This window comes from Neolamprologus multifasciatus, chromosome 1 (assembly GCF_963576455.1).
Source record: "Neolamprologus multifasciatus chromosome 1, fNeoMul1.2, whole genome shotgun sequence".
In the NCBI taxonomy this organism is placed as follows: Eukaryota; Metazoa; Chordata; class Actinopteri; order Cichliformes; family Cichlidae; genus Neolamprologus; species Neolamprologus multifasciatus.
Window position 1 is genome coordinate 30,033,931 of NC_140439.1, and position 25,397 is coordinate 30,059,327.

The window sequence follows — 25,397 nt, forward strand, 5'->3', positions numbered from 1 at the left end:
GGGAGATGGAAAATGAAGACTTCCCTCCATTTCAGATGCAAGGTCAGATCATAGGAGTGTTCAGGGCTGACATGGTGATATTACAGAACTCGCAACATGGTAGGAATTCCCTGTGATCTATGCACAGTGTAGGTTTCCTGAGACTGTATATGTCTATCAAACATAAATAATAACAATAATAATAATAATTTGATAGACTGTAACCAGTTGGCAGTTACACATTTAGGCTTTACAACTGATTTTCATTCTTTAGAAAAGTCTCCTCAGAAGATAAATATCAGTATCTTCCAATATTTGCTATGTCACAGTGAGCTCCGATTGATCTTTAAACATGTGTGCTGTGTGTCTTCATCCAGGCACATATGCTTGATCACTGTAATTGACAGATGGGACATCATATTTGTTTTCTCTATGTATTTGTGGGATAAGGAGTCCCAACATAAATAAGTAATCATTGCATGGTGGCCCTCCATGCATGTTGGACCAGTAGCACTTGCCCTCCAGTAATGACACCATTAGGTTACAGGACTGAAGTAAGCAGTTGAGAGTTTACCTCTGGGAATCTATTCTCTGTTTCCATCCTGCCGTACCTAATCGTGACATTTACTGGAGGGTTTACACCTCTATTTGCAGCACTGGTGTAACAGCAGCAACAGAAATGCAACTTTTTCCTTTTTTTCCTTTGCTCGCTGCAGTAATCACAGAACAAATGGAAGAAACACAGTTTTGTACAGTGATAAACATGCCATACAATTAACCGATGCCCATGCTTATTGACCCCCCCAACCCCCTCCAGACAATTGAAAGCTGCTAATACAGTGAGAATTTTGGTAAATGTTGGGAAAATGAGCATTTTTCATAATAATAAAGATAACACTCTGTAAGAACAAGCACTTAAATATTATTAACTACAGTGATGGAAAGTAGAGACAGATACGGGAATGAAAGGGAGGGGTTGGTGGTTGAACAGATTGAATGGCTAATGAAATGGGTACCTCCAGGCCTGAATAAATTCTCTGGTCTGGCGATCCCCCAGGATGCTGGCCTCCTAGGGAGATTAATGACCACTGGGCCATAGTATAATGAAGTAGTTTGCCTTGGCAATGTGCTTGTGAATTCATCACGGTGTCCACAAGTGGGCTGGCCAAGCACAACATCTATATAAATCCCCCTCACTCTTCTCTCCCGCTGGTGCTGATTTATGGTTCCACCACCCCCAAATGGTTTGCCCCCTCTCACCAGACCCCGCCCTGGCTGACCATCACTATCCTACTGAAATCCAGGTCACTGCACTGATGGGGAAGAAATGGGAGGCTAATCAGATAATGGGAGGTGAAAATGGGCGAGAGTGAGTTGGAATCTCCAATTTCTCAAGCTCTGCCCGTCTCAGCTTTTCATTCTCTTTCACCTGCACACACATCTTGTTGATCCTTTGATCCTTTCTATTTTTGATGTCTCTAAAGATACTAGTTTACATCATATTTTACTGGTAGTGCATGTAAGCTGGGGATTGTCTGTATCCTGTGAAGCGATTTAAACATTTTAGGTCATTTTAGAATTATTCCTTTGGTATTCGGTAACCTACATTGATAGTGCATGCATTTAATAATCTTTATTTCTTTAGACTGGGTTTCATTTTGTCAGAATATAATGAGAAGCTGGTCATTTGTGCAAGAAAAAATGTGGACAAAAAGTTGATAACAGGGAGACATGGTCAGTTGCTGGCAGTGATGCTGTTGCTGTTCATGAAGGTTTTGCGGGTTGGAAGGTGGCACTTGATAATGTCTATATCACTGCATCAGTCTCTGCCCCTGATTGGTATGATGGTCTCAGTGATTAAAAGTTGCTATTATTTTGGGAATATTGGGAATATGTACAAAACAGTTGTCAACAATTCCCATAGGTCCCATTCCCATTCTTTGAACTTTGTTTTATAACTGAAATTAGAAATGAAAAGCACGTTTTTATTTTATTTATTTATTGATTTATTGATCTGTTGTATCAAACTGCTCATTAGCTAACAACTTATCAGTCTCAAGTGCAGTTTCACAGTCGGAGCCACACCTTACATCTGATTTTTATGCAAGCAGGATGGCGAGTGTGAAATGCTCATGTTGAAGTTTCAAGTAGGACTTCTGAAGCAAACTGGTGATGTCACCTTTACTAAATGTCCATCCTTTACATTTTTTTAGTGCTAGTGGCAGGGGGCTGCATCTATGACCCAAAGGTTTACTGGTGTTGGACATTAATGAAATAGAATGAGGTATTTGGTTTTAGAGCTGTGTGATATGACCAAAATCTCATATCCCGATATAATAATTCTATCGTCCCGATAACAATATAAATCACACAAATGTAACATTTTCTGTAAATTCTGTGAATCTCGGGCAGCTCGACTTGCGCGCTGCGAGCTGCACGTCATGTAGCTGGAGTTGAGTGTTTTAACAGATGCATGAAACTATACATTTTTAGACATAAGTTGTAACGGCCGCCGTTTTCTTTGTGAGTATTTATTACACGGCGTGCTGCGGGGAAAAGCCTGTTCTAACGTTTGAGTCTAAGGTTTATTTTTTAGCACCTGGCTTCTCTTTTTTACTTCTCATCCGTAAATAATCTGCTCTGATTCAGTTTATTTTGAAAAGTCTCAACAGGATCTTGAGCTTTATTGTGAAAAGTTTATGTGGAACATAAACAAGCGGAAACGCGATGGTGTTACCATCGTTGTTGCTAACCACAACGCATAAAAACAGGCGCTTGTCCGTCTGTAGTGTGGTAATATAAAATATAAGAGAAAGAGAGAACTTTAAGAAATTAATATAGCCACTACAGTGACCATCAAAACGATGAAAAAATATTGCCGTAAACAGTTTATTTTGCGACACCACGAAACAAACTATAGCGTAAAATGAAACAGACGTTTTTATATCGTCATCCAATATATATCATTATATCGAATAGGGCTGGGCGATATGACCCAAAATTCATATCTCGATATTTTTTACCTGGACGGTGATATAAGATATATATCTTGATATTTTTTAAGCCATTTAAGCCATAAAGTAAGAACAAAAAGAGAGTTCTTAGTCAAAGCTGTGTCCCAGATGTCACACAGGCACTTTTATTAACATAGAGCATAGATGTACATAAAATTTACTCAAAAATAAATTATGAGCATTTATTAAATAATAATGTTGCATAAATAAAAGAAAACAATGTTGTTTTTGTGCATAACAAAAAGCTCACAATTGTGCAGTCAAAATGTAAACTAAAATACGCAGAGCATAGTAACAAAGACAGATTTCACAGCTGCTCTGTTCCCAACTTCTACTGTGTGACTGACAGCATTGAGTTTGAAATCCTCTTCGTAACCATGTCTCTTAACAGGTGCCATTTATGGTCCTTATACACAGTAGGGTAATATTATGTTGAAGCACAGTACGTATCACTCCGCGAGGCTCCTCGGTCGCCGTAATGCTCTGACAATCCATCAACCGGTGCAGCACCGTAGCTTACCAAAGTCGTAGTAAAACATTTTTTGACAGATTGCTGAGCGCTGTGTACCACATAAAATCGGTTCGCGGCCATCAAGCACAACCAGAATTCATACATAAGGCGCGCTGTCAACTTTTGAGAAAATGAAAGGATTTTAGGCTGTGCAGCGCCTCTGGGCTGCATGGCGTTAGCGTGGTTAGCTCGTTAGCGTGGTTAGCTAGCTAACACGTTGACGGCGTCCAGCCCCACGCACGGGGCGATGCGCAGTAACTCGTTAACGGAGATTTGCCGTGTCCATCTTGTCGCTTCCTGCAGGTGAAGCGATGGGGGAGGAGGGGGATTTGTGTTCAGTGAAAGAGGGGCGAGGCCGAGTAATGTTGCGTAAAGACAAAAGTGGACGAAAGAGAGGCAAACTTGCGGCTCCACAAGTATAGTTATAACGTAACATAGCTCTAATATCGAACAGCCCTATTTGGTTTTCTCCACCTACATTATTGATCAAATTTTAATAAAACTTGCAACCATTGATCATTATGTGGTCGTCACCCAACTTTCTTTTGTACTTTACACATTTTTATGAATTGTCATGAGTCGTATCATTTACGTTCTGGTTCCAAATGTGGAAATATTAGCTCATAACAGTTTATATGCCTGACATCCCTTTCTCTCACAGCAGTGAGCGTCACGCTTCAGTTCACCTCATTGTTGCCAAGTTAGTGACTGTGTCACAAGATTGAGCATTTCTAGCAAGAAAAGAAAAAAAAAGCCATGAACCTCATTTGAAGGGTGACATCTGTCTTTTCACCTGTACCATTCAGAAAGGCAACTTCTATGTAGACCAAGGCTAAGAGCTGTAAAGTCAGAGACCTTGTTTTCCTTCCCTTCCATTCTCTTTAAGTGATAAATTAACAAATTCTATTCTCCAATTCACCTGCAGGAGCCAATGTTCCTATTTTGTTTTGTACATGTTTCTTGTAGATGAATGAATACAGTTTATGTTCCTGTTTTAATTTGCACAAAATTAACACAAAAGGAATGAAATTAGGATTTAAATTGGAGTTTGCTTGTTCTCCCCGTGTTTGCGTAGGTTCTCTCTCGGTACTCTGGCTTCCTCCCACCGGCCAAAGACATGCAGTTAGTAAGGTTAGGTTAATTGGTGATTCTTAATTGCCCATAGGTGTGACTGTGAGAGCAGATGGTTGTCTGTCTCTCTGACGACCCTGATAGCCCTGTGGCAGATCAGCCTGTGCACGGTCTACCCTACCTGTAAACCTAAGGTAGTTGGGATAGCCCCTGATAAGGATATGTGGGAGATGATTGCAATTCTGTGAAGGAGGCGGCTATGCAGCAGTGCAAGTTACTGATAAAGTAAATGACAACAACTGGAAGATTTACTCTTGTCCTAATAATGGAAGCTTAAAAATGAGGCATATATTAAAACTTTATATAACCACACTCTCATTGTAGCATGTGATGAATGCTGTGTACACCTAATTGTTAATAAATGTTGGATATCTCCAGTGAGTAGCTCAGCCTTTAATGCATTCTCACCAAAAGACAGGCCTGTGCCCCCTATTGCTGAGACATTGCCAGTCTGTTAATGGGTGAGGACTGATGAGCCCCAGTGTTGCACAACTCTGCTCGTCTCATAAACCCTGTCTATTTGATAACCGGTGCTCCATATGGAATAGTGGCAAAGAGATTAAAGTAGAACAATAAAGCACATTCAGGGATATTTAGATTAAAATGCATTTAATTGGATTCTCGCATAACACAGTTGAGATGCATACTCCTAGAGCTGTTCTTCCTGCATGTGCCCTGTACTAAAGCTAAATGATATTGCTGTCATGGTGTTTGTAGCATAACCTGTTAAAGATTATTAATGAGTGCAATAAATCCAAATAGTATAATAGGAAGTTATGAAAAAGGGAATGTCAGACTTAAGTCTAATGAGTATTTAGTTTGTTTACCAGGAAGAATTGTCACCCTGTGCCATGTGTGCTTAGTAATTGTCAAAGGCTTTACATCTCCCTTCTTTCTCCAAAAAGCTTATCTTAATCTACACTGTCTTATTTTTCTTGGAAAGAGATGGATGAGTCAAGTGATTGTACAGTTGACACCATCTTGTGTGTGTGTGTGTATATATCTGTATATATATGTAGTAAATGAATATTGGCTTTAATTTGTAATTAGCTGAAAAGGTCAAAGACTTCAGTAGCCATCTGAAGGTTATTCTCCATTTACTTTTTTGCTTTATTTCTCCTTTCTTTTACCTTTTCTCTTTGAGAAACAACCTTTTAATCAGATTTTGACCTTGGTGCCAAGAAGTTGTGCATGTGTGCCTCGTAGAAGATCAGTGATTCAAAGCTAGGATGATTCCTTTTGATTGTCTGTCTTAAAAAAACAAAACAAAACCCAGATTTGTGTTTGTGAGTACTTGAGATTGTGTGCTCATGTTTGTTTAGGATTGGAACTGTAATTTATTTTTGAGGGTTACAACCCTGGACCTCTATCCTACACCTGCCTCATCTGTCCTGCATGAGACAGCTTTGTGTAGTCTCTTGGGGGCTTCGATGTAGCAGAGTTGCCTTCTATTACCCATATGTGTTAGTCTTTGTGTGGAAAATCAGACCTTTTGCTTGTGTGTGTGTGTATGTGCGTGTTAACGTAGGCATGTGTGTGTCTGTGCTAGTATTGATCCCCCCTCCTTTCTTATAATGAAGTGGAACTACAGCTCCATTATGAGCTGCTCTGCCATTGGCTAGAGGTAATATGAAATTAGCTAGCGTGCCGTGAGCCTGTCAGTATTGATTTCACTACCCAGATTACTTGTTACAAAAGAATAGAGCTGTCTGTGCCATAATTGAACAAGTTAACTCCTTGTCTCATAAAATATAGGCCTGTATTGATTGTTACAGGGGAGGGCTCTGTGATATGTAGAGAGAAAGTAAGTTGTATGGGTGTTAACTGTGAAGAGGTGCTGATGCTTTCTTTTCTTTTCTTTCCGCCAGTGTCACCATGACACGTGGATCAAGGGATTTCTTGCTGAGTTGCAAGATGGCAAACAGCAAATGAGTTGTGTTTCGTCGGCTTCACATTACAACACACATTTCTCTTTTCCTCCCTCTGTCATTTTTCATTTCATTTACCCCAAGATTTGCCCGAGTCTGTTTTTCAATTTATTAAAATGTGTAAAAGGTGCCAGAGCTTGACATTGTCAGAGCAAATTTACATTGCGTTTTCGTGAGTGACCTCTTTGTATGTAGAGCAGCCAATGCTTGAGTTGTGATGAGGAATGATGATGATGGCCTCTATCTTTTTTTTTTTATCTTTCTTTTCTTTTCTTTTTTGGTCTGCTGATGAAGTGGAGCATGCTAGCCCTGTCTAATCACACTTGGCAGAATTGTGCCATGGAAAGTAAGGTGTTTAACAAGCATCCTGGTCCATTAATTAAGGCCCTTCTTGAGAAAAACTGGGAGAAAGTGTGTTTAATAATTTACATGAGTTAAAGTCAGCATAGAGAAGGGAAGATAGTGTGCTTCTCTTAGCAGTATACATGGGGGAGGCCAACCGGAATGATACATCAAATCTTATATGCACACACACACTACTCCATAACTGCAGTGTAATGAGCCTTTAGCCTGTTAACCCCAGCCACCTACCCAGCCAGCAAGGTTTTTTATGAAGCCTCTGTTTAGGGCATAGTCTACACGCTTATCTTGGGTAATTAGAAAATAGGACCCAGTCAACAATAAAAATGGATAGTTTATTCTAATTGTCTAATGAAACTAAGGTATGGCCCAAAAGAGGAGGTGATAAATTATTTTGTGTGTGAATGATGCTGTTGTTCCTAAAACAGGCGTGGAAGGTACAGGGTCCCCCCCCCCCCCCAACAGGGTGAGGGGTTAATGAAATGCTCTTCCACGTGCTGATTTCCTGCACTCCACTGCTGAGTGATAAGTAGCTAACCAACGAAGCCTGTAATTACAATCTTACAGAAACCGGCCTGATCTGTATATAAATCTCACCATCCAATTACAAGATGTAATAATTCTGCACTCAGGCTGGTAATGAGGTCTAATACTAGTGCATGTGATAATCCCCTCTGGATGCGGGCTTGATCAGATGTTGGCTTTGTAATTAGACTGGCAGAAAATCATTATTTCGTGTTCAGAAAAAAAATGAGGTTGGTGGGAAGTTAATTTTCTTCCCATTCTCTGAAGCGTAGACAAGAATTTAATGATTTAATCATGATTGTTAGCTATTTTGCAATCAATTTGTAATGATTGTGTCGCAACAGAGGCTTTCAGGGAGAGGGGCCTGAAAAGATTGAAGGTGTCATTGATATGGCATGCCTCTGTCAATAGATCTATACACTGTAGCGCTGATACTGTAGAGGAATGAATGCATAATTATACATGTGCATGTAAATGGATGTCTGCATGCTTGTATTTTCGTTTTTTACGTTGTTTGCACATTTGTATGTATGTCAAGGCCAACCTTATAGATCCAGTAACAGCTAGCCAAAAGTGTTTGATAAGCCTGTGCTAAAGATCATTACCCTTTTGTTTTAAAGTAACCTGTAGATTTGGCCACAAAAATAACTTTTCATTTACTTAACATAGTTTTTGGTTTAGCAGATTAAACTTTTTGAATAAACAGAAGGACATTGTGAATAGATGAGGGATCAGAAAGTCGATTGGAGCTCAGTTAGTGACACAAACATTTTTTTTTTTATAAATAGCGATACCAAAGGATTATGTCCGTTTTTCATATTTTCTCTGAATGAAAACGATGTTTGTGAAGAGAAAAGTTATCAGTGTTGAGAATTAACATATTGAGATAAACTTGTATTTCTGGATCTAGAAAAGATTGCAACATATAAATGCTGAAAATAGGACTGACGCACTGAATAAAAATTGTAGCTGGTTGTTTATTTTTTGTGTTTGCTTTGTCTGTACATGTCTCAACAACATTCGATCTGATAGAGGGCCCTGACATTTTAAAAACTGCACAGAATAATACCCTGATATATATTTTTTGTAATTGACAGAATGGCAGCAGGTGACACTGTCTCTCCTTTATTAGGAATCATTAACTTTGCCGGAATAGTTTAAATATTTTAATGTATGGTTTTATCAAATTTAAATTTGCTAATTTCTCATGTTATTTAGACAGCTTGCAGACCGCTAAAAACTACTTGTACAGTAACTGTATAGTTCCAGACCTCAGATGTCAGTTCACATGTTTCAGCCACGAGTTGAATGCAGTTCTTCAAAGGTTAACACTGTATTAGCAGCATCTGCTACTGTAACTCTATGCAGTGTTTGATTGGAATACTGCCTGTTTGATCATCTGAAGCTAGTTAGTTTACCGGAGCATTCACTATGCAGTAGATTTAGGCAGCCCTGTGGGTTTGCACTTGGCTCATCTCTCCCCTAATCTCCTGGCGATTGCCGTTGAATACTTTATTGATAGGGAATTGACTCCACTACTCCAAGCCGATTTTTTTATAATTGATACTGTTTGAAGTTACTCCCGGTGGACCAAGCGTTCAAAGGCTGGTTGCTGTTTTGATCAATTATATTAAAGTGAAAAAAAAAACAAAACTGGATTGCATCAATACTGCGTTCAGCTGTAACCTGCTTGGAAAAAAAAGCTGTGTTATGCAGGTCTACAGGAGAACCTAAGTGTAATAATGACTGTGATTAAGGAAATGATTAACAGAGCATGGATTAAGATTTGGACTGAGACTACGACTATATATGTATCACTATTTCTTTTTTTAAAGGATAAAAGAGATGTCCATATTCATGTCATGAGCATACTAAAGTTTGGGTGCTCAGGTTTTCATTTGCCCACTGAATTTTTATTTATTTATTTATTTTATTTTTGTAAAATACTATCTGGCTATTGTTAGTCAAATGACAAGTGAATACCATTTTTTTTCCCATTGAAATGTGTGCAGCGCAATTTGATATATCAGTCAGTTTTCCAGCCATAGCACAACAGATTGATTAGTATTACATTATAAACACACTGGCACTGATAAACACACTGATATTGATATTTATTAAATAAGATATACTCTTGTCTTTAGTGAAAGTTAAATGGTGCTTGACATTATTTAAAGGTTTAGTTATTACATTATTAGAGTCCATTCAAATATAGCAATTGGAAACAGGTTCTTTGTATGTCCTCCTGCAGTTGCTGGGTTTTTTTGGGGGGTTTTTTATAAAAAAAAAAAAAACAAACCAAAAAAAACTGTTAAGTGTCAAGATACTGTCTTTTGAAATATGTATCAACATTGCTCTTCTTTCTCCTAGTGTGGATACTTTTTAGGCAGCTTTTGTGGTTAGCTTTCATTATAGGTGCCTGGCCTCCTCTGCCTGGCTGAAGGCTCCTCAGAGATGCTTGGCTGGAGCTCTGGGCCACTGGGCCTTTGGACCTCTGAGTCCTTCACTTCGGTGCATTGGCTAGAGTAAGAGGGAGCTGCTTTACACAGCCCAGCCCATTCTCTGCCCCAGTCCGCCTCAGCATAGACTCCCACCTGCTCGATACCACAGAAGAGCTTTCAAGTGCTCTTTGAAAGGGAAAAAAGCAGAAAAGGAAAAAATCAGAGAATGTGTTCTTTCAGGCGCTCAATAGCATGGCACTAGCCTCTCTTAGCTCCCATGACACCACTCTCTTGGCCTCTTCTCTGTTCTTGGCTTTTTCACTCAATTTATTTTTTAGGTTTTTTTTTTTTTCTGCTTCAATCTTCTTTTTCTTATGGCCTCATCTTCTCTCAACTGACTTCTTCTCACATGCTTTTGCCATTTCTTCTTAATATAACTGAAGTAGACATAGAGCCGACAAAGAAGAGCAAATAGGACAAATAAAAATATTTGTTTCTTAAATTTGTAGTATGCTCTTGCTTCATCCATGATAATAGAATGAATAAATTAAAAAATAAAATTTTATATTGTTGTTATTTTAGCAGTTGATGGGAAATACCTTTTGTCACAAATACCTTGCCTAGTTGCGCCACAAAAATGAAATCTCCTAATGCTTGCTGTCCACTGACCAACACATCCACAAGTCGCAGAGCTGAAGTTAAATAAAATATTGCTGTCAGGCTATAAAGATAATTAGTCCTGTCTCATCTACTCTCTCCCTTGCAGTTTAATGTGACCCTTTATGTTTTATGGATGCCAGCATAAACCCCATCACTTCTAAAATACGACACAGATATGGAGGAAGGAAGTGTATTATAAACTAATTGCTTCATATTGGACAGAAGCCACTGGAGACACTGTAGATTTGTATTGATATTATTATTGGATGTGTATAAAGAGCACACATACACACTTATTGGAAGAGCATCTGTAACGGTACATTGTCAAAACTAATTCCCATCCTTCTGGCATCGTCATAGTTATAAAGCAGAGACAGTGCTTGGGAAAGCTGTGATTTGAAGACATAAGCCCCAGGCTCCTCATTCCACTCTGCCTCTGAACTCCCCACATACTCCCTGATACTGAGACACATTACAAAGTTCCTCCCTGTAGCTCTTCTCTTATCTTTGCCTGCTATAAAACTATCTTAGAGAAATAGGACAGGGTTAAGGTTTGAAGTAATCTGTTTCTTTTCATTCTTCCATGAAACATATGCCCACTTTGTAACGAGGGAAAAACTAATTATAGACTTGTACAGGAAAGATAATACACTTGTAGCGATTGCTTTGTACCCAGAGCTGGGATTGTGTGTCGACAGTGTATGTGTACAGTAATGATGGCTTTATCTACCCCCAAATACCCCTCTACAAACCTACAAAGCCCTATAATTATGTTAAATACCCGCAGAATGGCTGGCGCACACTGGGGCACAAGCCATTGTAAGGGAATGAAATATAGAGTGTCTATTAAAACAATTTTACTCTGTGATTGTGTTGGTTACATAGTTACTGCTTGGGCAATGACATGCTTGACTGGCAGTAGGCCGTGTTAAAGTCGTAACACAATCAACACACATAAACACACATAAATAGATATAAAGGTTTGTTTGCCAAGGCTCATAGGATCCTCAGTGCAGCACTTTCCAGTTAACAGTCCTTCCAGACTGTTCACACATAGGTGGATTGCTAAGAAACCTATCATTATGTGTAAAGAACTGCATTTATATGTTCAACACTGAAAATAAAGCAACAGGGAATATAGCGTTTTTTTACTGCATCTTCTGCAGTTTTCCAGCCCCTGTATTACCAGTTTAAGTTATACCGTTGTTATAATATCGTGTTTTATCATGACTTGACTGTAAAAGATATCTTTACCCTGCTAAGGGAGTACCGGATACTGGACATTGTTTGTGATTCTATATGTAAATTTATGTACTAATTGCATATCTGTAAACAGTTCAAACTTATATTGTTGCAGGGCAGATGTTGCCTATCTTTGAACCCCGAGGTCAAGGAGAGATGAGCTCTTTCTCTCACTTTCTCACTGTTACCCATTTACTTTCTTTTTCTGTTTTTTTTTTAAATTTAGTTTTTTTCCATTTCCCACATGTGGCAAGTCAGGCAGTGCAGGGTCATCGAGCCGTAAAGCCATTTGCCGGTGAAGTGTAGGAGTGGGCCAGCTGAAGGTCAGTCTGAGGCACAGACAGACAGATATGCGCGCAGTACATAAGGAGAATCATGCTTCCATTAGCAGTGCCTCTGTTTACCATGGGGGATACACCAGGGGTTTGATGGCATATGCTGTAGCCCCTGGCAGCCTCGTGACGGAGCACTTACCATAGAGACAGCAGGCCGAGGCCTGGTTAGGGGCCACCCAGAGGCTGTGTCCTGAGGCAATGCTACTGGGCTGGGATGGATAGTAGGGTGATGATTGGCTGTCCAGCTTATCTACTGTTCCTATACCAACCTAAAAAGCATTTCAAATTTTACTGTGTGCATGGCCTCAGAGAGCATCAAGGGAACCCAATGCAGGACCTGTGTTTTTCTATCTTCACACTATAAACAGAGTGTTGGTGGTTTTTGTGTTGTCTTTAGGAGCCCTTGACAGTGTTACATGTTAGATGAAACAAATACTGTAATTGTCTCTAAGTGCTTCTAATTTTTTCCAGGTAAACTATGGTAAAAACAGATTTTATTGTAGTTGGACAAAGTATTTCATTGTCTTTAAATACAAAACAAATATAAGTGTGTATTATCTTCCTCATTGTTTTTTTTGTCATTATCCTTCAAATTCCCTCTTGGTCTTTTAAAGTTTTCTAGAAAAACAATACTGGGAAACATTTTATAAATTTGTGGAAACTTTGTATCCCAACCCGTATATGCATATTGAATGACTCAGTTACACAATGCCACAGCAGCTGTTGCTAATAATACTAGGGTAAAATGTGCATAATGCAAAAAAGTCTCTTTAATCCCTTCTTACAACATGATGGAGCCAACCATATAGTACAAACCCAACCTATGAAGAATCCAAAGAAGTAAAACAATTTCTGCACTTAGTTTAGGGGTAGGCGTCTGTGTGACTGGTAAGTTTATATAGTTTTGATTTGGTGTAGAGACTTTCTGTGAGATCTGAATGAATAGCACGAGACTGGGACAATGCTTAATAGGCACTGTATGCTTATTACTCAGCAACACCTGTAATTATCTTCAGCATCTGTCTGGCAGACATCAGTGGTAAGGTGCAACTTTGTTCTTGTTAGTGACTTTGAGTGGGCAATATTCCCCATTATGGAAGATGGATAATAGGTGTGTCTGCTCTTTAGCTTGTGAGTTTTAAGACAACTTGGTGTGAAGCTGTCTTCATTAGGACCCTGTTAGACCTTGCTTCACCTGACTGACTGACAGACTGTTCGTGAGAGGCTCTATTAGGCTGCTGCACAGCTCTCTGTGGACTGCCTATTTACTGAAGTGCCCTCTCTCTTTTTTCTGCCTTTCTGTCTCTTTCTTTCTCTTGCCCCCTCTTGTTCTGTCTGGTCAGGCTAACCCCAGGAGCCCCCTTAACCCATGGTGGTTGAGAGCTGAGTCAATCAGAAGCAATGATGTTAAACTCCTCTCCAATGAATACCATTCACCAGTCTTCAGTGAGATTGTCTGTTTCTGGCAGCTGATTAGAAGTTCATCTCAAACAAGTTCATTGAACTTATAGTTTCTCTAAAGAGAGTAACTATTTGATAGCTTGCTCTTTAACTTGATTACTTTACCTTAAAACAGAGACACCAGTAATAAGATAACAGCATGGATTTCTTAAAATCTTTTCACAAAGAATCACAAAGAGTATGAAAATGAAATCACACAGTTGCCCTGGAAAATACTTCCTGAAATATATTTGATTAAGATGGTTCTAAATCAGCTTCATCATATACTGTTCCATTAACATTTTCTGTGAAAAATAAAACTCTGTCCGAATTTCCTGTTTTATTTTAAAACTGTATTAACATTACTTTTTCACTTTGAGAATGCATCATTTTTTGACATGAGTGTGCAACATTTTATACTACCAAGCTTAAAGGGTAGTTTTTTGATTAAAAAAGACTTTCTAAAAGACTTTTAGAAAACACTATTATCCTATTATTATCCTACTATTATTAAGTTCTTTTTTAATATATATATTTTTTTAAACTTGATTTAAGCTTTTTATAACAGCATTGAACATTAAATGTTTGCTTGGAGACAATGTGAGTTCGTTGTTAAAGTTAGGTACATTCACTGCATTAATTTAGTCTATAGTATCAGTATTCTTTCACAAAAATATCAAAAATACAGAAGACAGGGTTGCTACAGAAAAGACCGAAGCCAAACTGTAGGGTTTGTGCAAAATTCAAATGCCCTGATTTCACTCAGCAATATGGATTTGAATTAACCAATGTGTTGTGATTAACAATGACTCTTAATCAGTCATTGTTTGTTTTAACTCTGAATTACTAGTTTTCTAATCCCCCCCCCGCCACACACTAAATAAACAGACTTAAATGGTCTTAATAGCATTGATCTCAGTACTCTCTATACTTATCTATATACATGGATGGTTGAAGGGTAATCTCAGGAGTGTTTTGGTGTAAAGAGGTTAGCTGGCAACTGATTTGATCATGCCGGGCGCTTTAGTTTAGCAGTGAAGGATGCTGCATGTAACAGTGTCAGCCACTAAGCGCCCATCAAACCAGGCAAGTCAATAAGTCCCACATCAGTCACTCTCATTGGTTGCCAGAGGGATATGCCATTGGAGAGACTCGGACCACGTTCTTCTTCTCCCATGTCTTCACCTGTCAAGTGATACAGAGACAGCAGGGAATCAGATTTTCCTCATAGCACTCAACAGTCCAGCCATCAGCATTCACATTGACAGGCTTCAAAACCTTTATACTGAAAAGTGCTTTATCAGTCACTTCGATGCGATTGTGGGACACTTCTGAACAGTTTATGATGGTCTTTCTGTTGCTACATCGGGTTCTGCTATAGTTACACAGCTATGGTTTGTCAGGAGAATAAAGGTAGCTCACAACAGGGGTTGTGAGCTACCTTTATTCTCAGGGGTTGTGTACATGGGCTGCTGTAGTACATGTAGTACATGTATTTAGGGCGATCGTGGCTCAAGAGTTGGGAGTTCGCCTTGTAATCGGAAGGTTGCCGGTTCGAGCCCCGGCTCGGACAGTCTCGGTCGTTGTGTCCTTGGGCAAGACACTTCACCTACCGCCTACTGGTGTTGGCCAGAAGGGCCGATGGCGCGATATGGCAGCCTCGCTTCTGTCAGTCTGCCCCAGGGCAGCTGTGGCTACAACTGTAGCTTGCCCCCACCAGTGTGTGAATGTGAGAGTGAATGGGTGGATGACTGGACGTGTAAAGCGCTTTGGGGTCCCTAGGCGCTACAGGCCATTTACCATTTACCATTTACCATTTAACAGCTAAAAATATTCCACACCAACACCGCTTGCTTAAGTTAGTCTTGGGAATTACCATGAGGGCTGCTGTAGTACATGGGCAAGGAGAAATGAAATGTTTTGTCTCAAGAGTTGGGAGTTCGCCTTGTAATCGGAAGGTTGCCGGTTCGAGCCCCGGCTCGGACAGTCTCGGTCGTTGTGTCCTTGGGCAAGACACTTCACCTACCGCCTACTGGTGTTGGCCAGAAGGGCCGATGGCGCGATATGGCAGCCTCGCTTCTGTCAGTCTGCCCCAGGGCAGCTGTGGCTACAACTGTAGCTTGCCCCCACCAGTGTGTGAATGTGAGAGTGAATGGGTGGATGACTGGACGTGTAAAAGCGCTTTGGGGTCCCTAGGCGGGACTAGTAAAAGCGCTATACAAATACAGGCCATTTACCATTTACCATTTACCATTTAACAGCTAAAAATATTCCACACCAACACCGCTTGCTTAAGTTAGTCTTGGGAATTACCATGAGGGCTGCTGTAGTACATGGGCAAGGAGAAATGAAATGTTTTGTCTCAAACAGCTTTATTATCTTCTTATGCACAAATAGATTAAAAATATAGGTTATATACTGATAAGCTACAATGTTAAAGCCACCAGAAATTGAGTATGTCATTACAGTTGCACATGCTAAAGGGTTTACTTTATTAAGCAGCAAGTTAATTGTTATGTTCTTGAAGCTGATGTGATAAACATAGAATAGAAACAGTGGTACAACACTATGCATTTCCTTAAAGGACCTATAAGTTCAGTGGGAAGCATCTTGATGACAGGTACAACAGAACACCTTCAGATGTGTTGTGGAGTTCATGATTTCATAGGTCACAGCTGTTGTAGTGGCATAACTGCAACAGTATTGGGCAGTTGACCATGTTATAGCTGATTGCTTTTTAGTGAAATAATATTCCAATACTTCTAAAGCTAAAAAAGTGTAAATTAAAAACTATATCCATGCTCACTGTGTCTCTGTGGGATGCCTTTTTCAACATTTCCTCCTTAGATCAGAGAACATGAAATGTATGCCGCAGAAAAGAAATATGGCTCTGCTCTTTTTCTTCTCCTCAAGCTGCTCCCTTTTTTCTCTGCACCTCTCCCTTAGCTCTCATCTCTGATTTTGCCTTCCACTTTATTTCTTCTTTCCCCCTGTACACTCTGCTTGCCACATACTGTATGTGAGATAAAAGGTGAATTGTAGAAAACACTCTTTCCCCACCAACTTCCACTATTCCTTTCTTTATTCTCTTCTTGGTGTCTTAGAGTACAGAAAAAATAGGGAAGAAGAGGGAAAGAGAGAAGAGCAACAGCTAAGAACAAACAGCTGGCTGTGATAGTGAAAGCAGACGGTCAGGCTCTGGCACTAGTACAGGCTTTCTACTTTGTGGTGTACTTTAGGTTCTTTGGGACCAAGCATGGAAGATACTGATGGATACTTTCTAACAGGCTTATGTAAGAGTGTGTTTTATGTGGAAATAAAAGGAGTAACTGTAAAATCCCATTTTAAGGCATCATGACATAAAGAGTGAATTATAGGGCCAATGAACGGTCAGGCAAGCAACAATTGTTCTTTGTTATTCTCACTGTTTTCTGCAGTTGAATTATTACATATATTGTTAGCTTATTGTGTGTGTAATATAACCAAATAATTCTGGGCCCAAGAACAAGTTGGACATCTGTTTGTCTCAGAAACTATCTTGTGCTCCCCCTTTTTCACATGGACAGAGCTCTTGGAAGCATGGCACGTTGTCTTCTTACATGCTTTATTGATTATTTTATTTTCCTAACACAACAGTTTTTAAAGATACGTTTCAGTTATGTGCTTAGGCACAATCAGCGATCAGTCTGAACCATGCCCTGATTTACTTTAAGCGGGGCAAGGCGTAATTCACTTTACTGCACTCGTGTGCAGCACACAATGATCATCACTCGTCAAACATACTGCACTTTGGGGATCAAGGATGCTAGGGCACATTATTGATTGCTTAAAGTGGGTACAGCCTCTGTTTATGGTCTCACTGTCAGTGCTGACACTTTTTTTTCAGCAATATATTACAATAGTAAAATGAACAAACAAAAGATAAGATGAATTGTAAGAAGAGAAGAGGAAGCCCCAAAAATCTATTTACTGCAGATGAACAGTACTGAAATAGTGCTGACAGTAATATCCCTAAGAAATAGGGGAACAATCCAGCAAAGAACTGACGCAGGACCTGAGAGAGTCATCTGGCCCTTTAGTTGATATCATAACTGATATCAGCTGAAGAGTGTCTGTTAAGAAGCCATTCTCCTGGAAGGGAGAAGGGACTGAGTTACGATATATTACATAAGAACTGAACTGAAAATCAACAGCAAAACGTCTTATGCAGTGATAAATCCAAATTTGAAATATTTGGTTCAATATGTATCCGGTCGTTAAGTCTGACGTCACTAGTCGTGTCTGGGCCTAAACTCTTATCAAACGATCACTATGGCATTACTGAGAGTTGAAAAACTGTCTAAAGTCTTTCATCTTTAATAAAATGATCAGCGTTCTGTTCTACCAGGTGTAACAATTGAGTTTAACATCCAGGCATCCGTGAAAACGGAATTTATGACATTTAACGGAGTTAGAAGTTAGCAGGAAGTTAGCTCGCTAGCTTCTATCTAAATACAATATAGCATGTCCTGACTGCGGGGTTTTGGAAACAAATTAAAACGTACAGCTCTGTTATCACTTCCAACATAGATGAAGACAGAAAACTAAACAGCAGTGACGTTTGTAGGGTTACTGAAGTTTGGCTAGCTGGTATTTAATGATGTGCTACGTGACCGCTAGCGACACAGCTAAGTTAGCATAATATAAACAAGCTAACTTTTTTTCCACTCGATAAAAGTTAACGTGACTGTTCTCGGGGGTCAGGAACAAATGTAATCACATGGCAGGATGCTGTAAAAGGACCAAACTTCAGCCAGGAGAACAACTGAGATAATCCATCCACAATACGAGGTTAGTCATTCATATACTGCTGCATGGGCTGGGCTGTAGTTACATCCTAAGGTTTTAAAAACTGAGCTTAAATAAATGATTAGCGGTAATAAAAGCCGAGGGAGGTCAACAGTGATCACTGACTGTTTTAGGAGCTTTTTGAGATTAAATAGAAGAAAATACATAACATTAAACATGTTAACAACACAAAAGCCTTATTAAACGCAGACTACTTAAGGCCCGGAAGTAGGATTCGTCACGTCATCACTTAACAACGACGGAGAAAGATACAACAATTAGTGTCTGCAGCCATCTGTAAAAGATAATGTAGGTTCAGTCATAGTGTGAGTCCATATTTTAGTGACTGGTGTCGGTATCAGTCAGTAGTACAGTCAGATTTTGATCCTTGTTAGAATTGTACAAACTTTTTTAAACTTATATTTTGAACTTTAGTCTTTGTTTGAATTAATTGCTGACAGTTAGAACCATTAGAAATGCAATAGGAAGGTGTGTCTCAAAAGACAAGACATAATGGCAGTGGCCCCATACTGTATATGGTACAACTCATATCATTGTTAGCTATATACGCTGATTGTTATACATATCTTTTCTGTTATCTGTAAATGTCGATTGATCTACCAATAAATCACAAGCCTGGGTAGCTTTACTCTTAAATTACTAAGAAATATGATGTTGAGCAGTGTTCACTAAATGGTCACTAAAAGAAGAAATTACACTAAAAAAGGAAAAGTTGAACATTTTGCCTCTGGTCAGACATGTTAACCCTCAGAATGATATCAATAATAAGGGCTTTTAATTGTAAACATAGAAATAAAGATAGAGATAACTATAAAAGCAATGCAGTACTTTACCTCAAAGGAATGAACATCCATACCTGCCATTTGCAGTGACTACTTGTAGCCTTTTAGGTGGTTCTTCTTTTATGTGGACATGCAAATGTCCAGAAAGATTCCCCTCTATCTGCCATTTGTTCTGACTGCCTTCTACACCTCAGGTAATGGTGTGGAACGGTAAAGGCACACCACAAGGGAAAAAACCCTTCTCCAGTTCTTAAAACTTAAACCTTCTGCTGACCACTAAAATGTATGTGTAATGACTATACGTTTTTTCACTTACATGAGTAAAAATGACGTACTTTTGTACTGGCATACTTTGTGCATGTACACAAAAAAGGAAAGAGTATTTTTTATTTGAAGTAAATATTTTAATCACCCTATAGATGTTATGAATCGTCAGCCCTAGGTATGGAGTTTCATAAAGTCTCATAAAGATTAGACCAGTTGTCTACGAGAAATAACAGTAGGAACGAACATACAAATATACATGCGCTATGATCATTATAAAATGATGGTTATTGCTGTATGTATATTTTGCATAGCTGAATCGGTGTAATACATACACATTGTTATGTGAAATTGTGATGTATTGTTTCACTTTGCTACTTTTTAATTACTTATTTAAAGACAAATAATTTTCTAGTGTAACACATTTTATTACTTTAGCCTTAAATTTCCTCTTAATGCTGCAACAATGCTATACCTGTACCAAAACTCATCATCTTAGAGTAGCTTTACATTTGGACGATACAGTGCAGTAACAATGTGTTTTCTATATTCTCTGCTGTCTGCTTTCCTGATTGTGTCCTAACAAGATATTCACAAGGTGGGTATAATGCAATTTACTGCAGATATTTGTTGGCAGAACTACAAGAAAGGAAAAAGAAAATAAAACGTAGTTTTTACTCACTTTTGCATCAACAAGATGGTCTAAGCTTGAAACTACCAGTCTTAGTGCTAAACACATGGTTCATCTTTGCTTTTGTTCCCCAAAATTCAGTATAGTATAACTTTGTGGTGGAGCTTAGATCAGGTATAACCTAGAACCATGAAGTACCTTTTCTGTTTTCATACCTGATATTCTTACAGCTTGCTGTAACTGAAACATAGCACCCTCCTAAATCTCAGTTGTGTCATTTTTTAATCATTTCATTCATTTCTTGGGCAACCTTTCCAGATGTTTTTCAATTACACTTGGCCTTTGTGTACTACTAAAAAATGAGATTATAGTATCTTTCTGACAAAAGTCAGAATACAATGCTTTTGAGTAAATTAAATTGTATACAGATCTACATACAAGACTGACTTTTAACTTGTGTAGTTGAAACTATTCTCCCAAAATGTGGTGGATCTGTAACAGTTCTGTGTAGAGGCAGGTTTACTGTACTTCAGGAAGGTGATGAGAACATCATAGGTATAAATTGTCGTGATGTGTAATTCTGATTTGTGACAGTCCCAGGCAAGGGTATTATGGAGCCACAAGAGCATATAGAGATAAGACCTCTTAGACAGACCCCATCTTGTGGTGAAAGACTCAATTACATTTACCTTGATATTCTCAAATCTTCAATTTCTCACAAACTGCAGCTGCAGCCTGTTGGTGTAAGTCTAATTTTGCTTTCTGTTACTTTGCCATAGATAATCACGAAAACAGGAAAACTGAGTAGTGTGCCACATTCTGGTTTATGTGCTCATTTTATTCTCATTTTAGCTGGCCTTTGCCTTGCTCATTTACTCAATTTCCATTTATTCCCATTTATTATTCTTTTTTTTTTTTTTAGTTAAACAGTAATTTCATGGAATTAAACAGTTTAAAAACATTTCTTTAAAAGTAATCTATGGATTATGGATTATGCTTACAGGGTCATTGAGTGATCTGATTAAATAACATAGATCTCAGTATTGATAATGACTATGATTTTTGCCATAATTAAGCAGACTTACCACAAACCAGGATCTACTTGCTGACTTTTTGCAATACATGGTCTAAGTAGTTATAAATAGTACTCAGTAAAAAAGAGTAGTACTCACTAATAAACAATAGCCCTGCTTGCTTTGGTTTTCCTTTCTGAGACATATATTTGCACATTTGATTATTCACCATATAGACAATCTTTTTATTTAAAAAAATAATTTAATCCATAATATTTAAATCCCCATTATTGTCAGATTTTTACTTCAAGAATTACCTGACTTTTAATACAGTAATACAGTAATAATGATGTATAATCACATTGTACTCTAAAAGTCTGAAGTAAATAAATGGTCTCCCTGTTTGGAATCAAGGTTAAGCCCTGCAGTGCAAGAAACATACCTGCTGTTACTTATGACACACGGATGCTCGTACTTGGTGGTAATTTGTGGTTGTAATAACAGGTAGTTTTTTTGCTGCTGTTGGTGACAGGAGAAAGGTGATGTTATTCAGTGGCTTAGTCAAACTGTTCACACATATACCACAGACAGATGTTAAAAATTTGTTTCCAAATTTTTAGGCTCCCCAGAGAATGTTTTTTCTTAAGGCCTGCTGTACCAAAAATTTCTTTTAGTACTTCTATTATTTATTATGTATTTACTATTTATTTTCATGACTTTTGCTTTTTTACTTTACCATCCAGATTTGTGGATTTGTAATCCTTTTCATCTAGTTAGTTCTGTTTTAGTTAGTTGAAGCAGTGCGTCATACTGTTCTTTCTAGTTGTTCCACTGTGATTTGAATTCCTATTAGTAACTTGCTTATAGGACAGTGTAAAGTGTCCAGTAAGATGTTAGAGCAGCGATCCCCAACCCCCAGGCCTCGGACCGGTACCAGTCCGTGAGTTTTTTGGTACCGGGCCGCGAGAGTTGAGGCTCAGGTGTGAAATGTATGGTTTTCAGGGTTTTTATTGGTTTTCAGTGTTATTTTGTTATCGTTTTTATCGTTAACTCGGTTTTCCTGGGTCTTTTCACCTGTGTTATGAATAAAATTTCTTTTTTTCGGTACCGGTACTAGTTTTATTTTGTTGTATTTATCCGCGACACCTTAAAGGACGGTCCGTGGAAATATTGTCGGGCATAAACCGGTCCGTTGCGCAAAAAAGGTTGGGGACCGCTGTGTTAGAGCACTGAATGCCACAGTGTATGTTGCAGTTCGTGATGTCAGAGGTTAAACAGCAAGATCAGGCACTTACAGCAAGAGATCCAAGGAAACTTCCTTGCAGCCTTTTTAGTACCTGTACCTCCTTTGGGATATCTTTCCACATCAGTATTCAGGCCCACTACCTCAGATTGTTCTCATTCCAACCACCCCTGGATTTATTTTCATACTATGGGGGTATGATAGCCACTTAATAATTCATATTTAGAGTGTATACCCATGCACTGAGAAATTCTGATTCATCCTCTTGAGTAGCTGCCCACCCTCTTGCATCATTTAAGCCTTCAAGTTCTAGCTATGGCTTATTCGCTCAGTCGGTGCAATGCTCTTTGGAGTAGAGCTGTCAAAATTTTTAGCGTAAGAGAGAAGTTTGTGTGGGTGGACACGGGTGTCTGTTTTCTTTTAGTCAGCATGCTTCTTTAAAGAGCAACAAAGGTCCAAGAAAACCCAGTCTGAGATCACCTTCTGTTTGAAGACCCTGGCTCTAGACCAGCAGAATAACGTGCCATATCAAATCTGATTGAATAAATAGCATAAATAGTCTGCAGTCCCATTGCAGCACTAATGTTGAGGCACAGACGGCAAGCTTAGGAATGACTGGAACTATTATGAAATTGAGTAGAACAAAAAAGGTACATTTGAAGTGATGTAAAGAAGGCATGTGCTATGTCCTGATCCAAGCATTGATAAATTTTGGTTACATGTGAGCATAGAAGACTCATGTCATTCATGTATTTGTTTATGTTCTTTATATGATCTTGGCTTCATAATATTTTTTGTATTTTTTGCAAAAATGCATCCATCCATTATCCAATTCAAAGTCAGGGGGCTGGGGCCTATGCCCGCGAGAGGCGAGTTACACAAGGGACAGGTCACCAGTGTGTCGCAGGGGTAACACATAGAGACAGACGATCATTCGCACTCGCATTTAAACCTATGGGCAATTTAGAATCTCCAGTTAACATAACCCGAAACCTAATTAAAATGATAGCTTCCAGAATGGCATAAGTACACTGTTGATTAATATTTTTCAACCTTTACAAAAAAGCTGTGCGCTGTTCACACTTTGCTCTTTGCACTCTTCTTTATATAGTCCTGCATGCCTGACAGAGAAAAAGAGAAGAGATAAATATAGTTCAAGATGAACCACAATAAATGGATGGGTTCCAGAACAACAAACCACAGCCTGCACGGGCCACATACAAGTGGGCTACATTTGCCTTGGAAATAGATGCCTCATCTGGAAAGAAAAATGGTAATGATATTGCCACAACAACACAGCAGGGTTCACCTGTCTGATAAAGACAAAAGTATTGTTTGTAGTCTTAACTGGTGCTGTCTTCCAATTAAGGGGAAAAGTCAAGGTGAGAGGAAGAGCAAATTCAGAAATGCCAAAACATACAGTTCCTGTAGGTGCCACTTCAGGCTGGCTCCAAAAGCAAGACAGTCCTTTAGCCTCCCATATTTAAAAGCTTTAGAGCATTATACATCACATTTACAGCCTGGTATTCTCTATAGATTTCCCGCCATTATAACTTTAGTACAGGTTATACTTTTTGTATTTTTTTTCTGAGTCATCTAATTTGATACTAACATTAGGGGTGAGGTTGCAATGTTTGACAGGTATCTACTAGGTCTAATCTCTGCTATTTACTTCTTCTGTACATGTTATTTAGGCTCCACCACATTTGTGCCCCTGCGTGTCTTTTGGAGCTTTTTAGTGAAATCATCTGTTTTAATATTATGCCTTGCTATTTGGTACCGTTAATCTAAAGCGTTTGCTAGAGTTTTAGAAAAATGTTTTTCAGTGTTTTATTTTTCGGAGCAAATTACCAGCTCTAATGAGAAGTTGTTTCACTTTTTCACCAAATATGGTCACTGCTGGTTAACAGAAAACAATATGGTGGTGGACAATGCTAATGTTGAAGCCTCAAAAGTCCTAAACCAATAGGTGATGTCATGAGGGTTATGCCCCTGTGTTATACATAACGTCTTATATTATAGTTTAGGGCTGTTCCATATAACGATATATATCGGATGACGATATAAAAACGTCTATCTTTTCATTTTACACTATCGTTTCCTGGTGTCAGAAAATAAACTGTTTACGGCAATATTTTTTTCATCGTTTTGATGGTCACTGTAGTGGCTATATTAATTTCTTAAAGTTCTCTCTTTCTCTTATATTTAATATAACCACACTACGGACGGACAAGCGCTGTTTTTATGGGTTGTCGTTAGCAACAACGACGGTAACACCATTGCATGTCCGCTTGTTTATTTTCCACATAAACCTTTCACAATAAAGTTCAAGATCCTGTTGAGAATTTTCAAAATAAACGGAATCACGTGAAAAAGTATGCAGAGTATTGACGGATGAGAAGCAAAAAAAGAGTCGTCAGGTGCTAAAAAATAAACCTTAGACTCAAACGTTAGAACAGGCTTTTCCCCGCAGCACGCTGTGTAATAAATACTCACAAAGAAAACGGCGGCCGTTACAACCTATGTCTAAAAATGTGCAGTTTCATGCATCGGTTAAAACACTCGACTCCAGGTACACGACGCCCAGCTGGAAACACTTCACCTACCCGAGATTCACAAAATTTACAGAAAATATTAAATTTTTTGTGATTTATATCGTTATCGGACGATAGATGTTTTATATCGGGATATGAGATTTTGGTCATATCGCACAGCCCTATTATAGTTACAGGATTTATTTATATTGCAACGAGAACAAGTTTAAATCCAAAAAACATGCTAAATGGAATGCAACAATAGAGCGTGCAGTACAAATACATGCGTTCCATTCGGTCACATTGGAATTTTTATCAGTCATACTGCACAGCTTAAATGTGTGCAGCCATATCTGTTATTTTTTGGATATAAAAACTCTGAAAATATGTAATACGTAAATGGTTTTAGTGTAGGAAATTAAAACTCAACTCACAATACTCACAGAACTATCCATACCACTGACTTTCCCAACTTATCATCTTTAATGATTTACAACAAATTTGCAATTTACAGGT